This window comes from Bicyclus anynana, chromosome 2 (assembly GCF_947172395.1).
Source record: "Bicyclus anynana chromosome 2, ilBicAnyn1.1, whole genome shotgun sequence".
Classification (NCBI taxonomy): Eukaryota; Metazoa; Arthropoda; class Insecta; order Lepidoptera; family Nymphalidae; genus Bicyclus; species Bicyclus anynana.
In genome coordinates this window covers 9,034,316-9,040,315 of record NC_069084.1, presented here as the reverse complement: position 1 = coordinate 9,040,315, position 6,000 = coordinate 9,034,316, and positions in this window count along the sequence as shown.

The following is a 6,000-nucleotide window of genomic DNA, read 5'->3' as shown; positions in this document are numbered from 1 at the left end:
CACACACGCAGAGAAATAAGAAAATTCTCTGGTATGCAGGTTTCCTCACGATGTTTTTCCTTCACCGTTTGAGAAACGTGATATTAATTTCTTATAAAATGCAAACAACTGAAAAGTTGGAGGTGCATGCCCCGGACCGGATTCGAACCCACACCCTCCGGAAACGGAGGCAGAGGGCACATCCACTGGGCTATCTCGTCTCTCTATATAATATAAGTTATTTTTGTATATTTTAAAAAGTATAAAGTAAGTACTTTATACAAAGAAAATAAATTAGAACAATATAGCAACAATACAGAACAACTTACTGCGAGTTTCTTCTTTTGCGTGACGGTGATTTTCGTAATAATGTGTACATAATGAAGTTAGCAGTACCATAGATCCGATAAAGGCACTGGAAATAAAAATACGTAAATTTTAAAAGAATATTGATAAAGTCGAGAACTGGGGAAAACAGGAAATATGTATATGCAGAATAAAAATTAAAACCATAGATAGATAGAAAAAAAAATTAGAACCATAGATTTCAACTTACAGTTTCTCTCCTCAATAGACTCAATGGCTCTACGTTTAACTACCCACTGACAGGTTACAGGTATGATCAAAAATTTAATTTTAAGAGATAATGTGAGGGGACTGCTTAACACTATCTACAAGGTGCTGGACATCTGGAGTACGTCGCTCCCGGTGATAGTAATCGTCATTATCACCATAAGAGCACCAACCAACTGCCATTGGAGCAGCCCTGAAGTTTGTGGTGTTGTATTATAGGAGGTAATGTCTGGAACTACTGAATGGATTTTGAAAATACTTTTACCAATAGATGTTACTTGTGAGATAAGTTATTTGCGAGTGTCATACGTAGCGTTATATCCCCGTATTCTCACGGTAACGGGAACTACGCGGATGAAACCGCGGAGCGACGGCTAGTAAATAAAAAGCCTTAATAACAGGTTATTTGAATACTTACATAGCAGCGTAGTATCCATACGATACTTCAGTCTTTTCATTGTAGCTTTGGCAGGAGTCTATACTGATAGTAGTTTCTGGTACCGCAAACCCAAGGTGACTGTTGTTAAGGAATGTCTTCGCGAACTTCTCTATAGAATTCGATTTACAAACAGCTGGTAGACACAGGCCCCATGTTAGTTTGTTGAAAGTTAAATTATATTGCGACACTGACTGTAAATAAATACAATTTATTAAAGTATATGTACATTGAAAATTATAGAGGAATATACCTCGAAATCCAGTTACAGTGAATGGATTGTTTACTGATTAAAAAACCGAAGAAGTTCGAGTTGGATCCCTCTACGTTATTATAAATCCGTAAGTAGTTCAGGAATCAAATTGCTCAGTTTTTGCCGAGCATTTCCTGAATTTCAGAGATATTTTGTTGTACGGTTTACACCAACTTGCCAAATTTCATAGTTCTAGGTCAATGGGATCCCTTATGAGTTTTGATTCCCTTGACAGTTTCGATAGGAGAAACCCAGTCTCCAAACAAACTTAGGCCTAAATTATACGAATGACAAGGAGCTGAAAATTTTCCATATATTTTTTATTATATTTTTCGCTTTTTAGTTTAGTCAGTATGTTTTATGTTTTTGAAGTCGGTTGAGTTTTTTTAACGTTTTTTTACGTAGACTTTTCTTAAGATCTACCTACTGAGGGCCTAGTGGCAGTTTGATACTGTTACTGTCACGCTTCGTCCATTAATAACAGGACCGGCCTCGCTAACCGTTACACCTCTGGCAAAGATCAAAAATCAATGATCTAACGCGTTTATAAAAACTGTTGCTATAGAATCGATGTTTCATTGTTGTAATCGTTTTCGTCGTGTAAAGAGCTCCCTATAAATGCCAGTTTGTGTAGTTGAATGGCATAAAAAACGGCCAAAAACTTGTGGTTTAGAAGAGATGCAGTAATGTTTCATTTGTAAGTATTTCTACCTTAGTTTTATGAAATTTTTAAATAAAAACAATTTCTAAAAGTAATCGATTCTTTTGACGGAACAGCAAAAAATCGATCAAGTAATCGAATATTCTATGTATATAATCTGTAGATAGTCTAAGTGATGTGTTTGTTAGGCTGTGTAAAAATTACGTGTGTGTGTATTTCGAGTCAAATTTATAGTTGTGTGTAGTGTATGGACACAGAATATATTTAATGGTGTTAAATATTTTCGATGTGTGAGTTTACCTCGTCTCCCTCAAAAAACGACAGACTTTTTTGCTAGTGAATTTGGGTGCGAAACAAGTTCATAGTCTAAATAGTCAAAGCTGTCACGTAACGTAAACGCGAATTTCTAAGGAATTGAAACAGCGCCATCTAGTGGGACTACTGCACAACTGTTTCAATTCCATATAAATTTGCGTTTACGTCAACGTGATAGTAACAGTATGAAAATATTGAAAACTCCCACTAGGCACATAGGTCTAACTTATTCTATTTACTTACAGATACATATTCATTTGCATTTGTAAACGGATCCTCATATATCATTTTTCTTTTCTTAGTAAGCGTAATATCGGCTAGACAGTACTGTGTGCGTAGTTCCGGATGTGTGTGTATCCAGGGTGGATGGATACATTGCTCGTAGTTGCCAAATTGGTTTCTTGTCCCATACAGCACTCCAGTTGGACTCTGCATCGAGTCCCAAACTTAAAAAAAAGATCTAGTTGTTATATTAACACAAGCGGACACCCGCTACTTCGTTCGTGTGGAATTTAATTTTGGAATAACTAATTATTATCTACTATTCTATCCTGTCTCATTCCCGTCGCCTTTAAGTGCTTGTCGGGCCGCGCGCAAAGTGGTGGGTTCTGTATATTAAGTGAGCACTTTAATCCCTTTAGTAATGCACAAAATACTGATAACGATACCCTACATTAACAGATAGACGATAAAAAATTCATTCTCACTTTGCATGTAGGAAGGAACCCCAGATTTGTTTTTTTAATTTTCTTTTTACCTCTTTATAGACGTAATTCATATACATACCCTTACCAAATCTCATCTTTCTAGTATTAGCAGACTCTTGGGTTATTGGACTGACAACTTTATCTTTTTAACAACGGAATTAGTATGCAATGGACTAATTGCCTCTTTTGTAAATAGTGTTTAAACGGAATTATTGAAGAATTATAAGCTATATTTCATCATACTGCTTGCCTACCAGCATCGGAACAGCGAGGTCGGTCAAAGCTCCATATTCCCTCTAGCACTGCAGTTAGTCGTTAAAATAGTGATAGTGATGATGATGACAGTTAAATAAAACAATACGATGAAGCAGTTTATAGTATAGATATTAAAATCAATCTAAGAAAATATTATTAAATAATTATCCAACTTTTCAGTTATGTGCATTTTAAGAAATTAAATATCACGTGTCTGAATCGGTGAAGGAAAAACATCGTGAGGAATCCTGCATACCTGAGAATTTTCTTAATTCTCAAAGTGTGTGAAGTTTGTCAATCCGCAAAAGCCCAGCGTGATAGACTATAGGCCTAACCCCTCTCATTCTGAGAGGTGACTCGTGCTCAGTAGTGAGCCGAATATGAATTGATGAGGATGATGAAGAATATATTTACCCCATGTAGCCCAAAGTGTATGATTTCTCAAACTCCTCAGTATATCCAAGGTCTTTTGGAGACATGGTAATTCTTCGTTTGCCCACTCATGGTGCAAAAGGTTTTCTTCTAAGTTTGTTGTAATAAATCCATTAGATTCTTCTTTGCCTACGGTTTGCTGTACAGTATGCCCTGAATAAAAAACAACCATTGTATGAGTTTGTCAGCTTAATCAGTGGCGTAGCTAGGTGACCAAAAGCCCTGGTGCAAATATAAAATGGTCCCCATTACCATTTTAACTGGAAGGTTGCCTGGAGGCTGGAAGAAATCGCTACTTAGCGATAAGGCCGCCTTTTGTATGCTGATCTCTTCCTAATTTATTTTTATTTCACTTGTTTTTGTCTTTGTGGCGTGCAAATAAAGTATATCTATCTAGGTTTTATCAAATAAAAATATTCATCAGCTCTTTTTCGTTTTTAAAATTTTCTAAGGTCAGTTTGATCGCGATTTTCTGGTAAGGATTCGAGGACCCTCTGAGCTTGAAGGCTACTAAGCCCTTGGGTAGTTACACCACTGAGCATAATACCTAAATAACCTTACACATTAGTTAGTAGTAACCTTACGCTAATGATTAAGGTTACTCTTTAATTATAATAATTCTTAGCTTATTTTAAGACGTTTATATTCAATGCTAAAATGATGCGGCAATCACAGATTAATGAAATATCACACTAATATTATAAAGGCGAAAGTTTGTGTGTAAGTGTGAAAGTGTGTAAGTGTGTTAAGTGTGTAAGTATGTTTGTTCTTTTACACTGCGGCTACTGAAGCGATTTGGCTGAAATTTGGAATGGAAATAGATTTTACTCTGGATTAACACATAGGCTACTTTTAATTCTGGAAAAATCCATGGTTCCCGCGGGATTTGTGAAAAACTGAATTCCACGCGGGCGAAGTCGCGGGCGTCCGCTAGTAATTACATAAACACTGTATTGATTTTGAACCGGCTTTCCTGTTCTTGGAAAAAACATAGATAGTAAAAAATAAATAAAAGCGAAAGATCACAAAATATCGAAATCTTTTTTTTTATTCTTTACAAGTTAGCTCTTGACTGCAATCTCACCTGATGGTAAGTGATGATGCAATCTAAGATGGAAGCGGGCTAACTTGTTAGGAGGAGGATGAAAATCCACACCCCTTTCGGTTTCTACACGACATTTTACCGGAACGTTAAATCGATTGGCGCTACGTCTTTGTCAGTATTATGGTAACTAGTCACAGCCGAAGCCTCCCACCAGCCATACCAATTAAGAAAACCTCAATCGGCCCAGCCGTCTTTCACGGCAAAAAGGAGCGACGAATTGACGTGATTTTTTAAGTGATGATAGGATGGAGATTGACATAGGCTACTTTTTGTCTCTTTCTGACTTCCCTAAAATGGGGGGTGCAAGTTTGTATGGGGAACTACGAAATTTTCAAAGTAGAAAGCTAAGGTAGGGTAGGAGTAGTGTAGGGGTAGGATAGGATAGGGGTAGCGTAGTGGTAGGATAGGAGTAGGGGGCAGTATGGGGGTAGGGTAGAGATAGGGCAGAAGTAGGGAAGGGTAGGAAAGAAGCGCACATTAGTCAAAGCGAAGCTAAAAGTTAGGATGATTTTTTTTTTAATATATAGTGTAATTGAATGTAAGTTTATGAGAAAAATGTGTTTTTGGTGATAATACAAGTAAAATATACATACCAAAGAATAAACAAAACAACAATAAACACAAACTGCACTTCAAAATCTCCATTTATTTAATTAAAATTAAAAACAAAATCCAAAAGGCTTCAGCTTACAGATGCAAATGTAAAAATATAATAGTAATTATTAAAACAACTTTTTGGAACTTTTAATCAAAAAAACGTTAATCTTAGCTGCCTTTCCATTTTCAACTGCTATTGTAATTTTCGTTCGTTAATATATAAACTGTAGGTTTAACAGTTAACAACTTCTAATCTCTTCTTGCGGCAAATTCAGTCGGGCAATTCACTAACTTTGAATTATCATCATCATTTTCATCATCATCATCATCATCATTATCATCATTATCATATTCATCATCATAATCATCATCATCACCATTATCATTAAGCGCTCTTAGGATTTTTTATCTCCCGCTTTTTTACGGCTCAATCTTAGAATCCTTCGCTTGCTCGGCATTCAATAATTTGATATAATATATTGGCCACATAATATAATTAACATCAAATCAATAACAACCGCATTTTGCTTATACCCTAAAGCCAAGTTAACGAAAATCATAACATCAACTGGGTCATATCCACTTTCTAATTTATGATATCCACGAAGATTGTCAGTAGCCACCGACTGACATTTTCAACCAACGAAAAAAGAGAGAAGGTTAACAAATTGACGTGTATATTTTTTT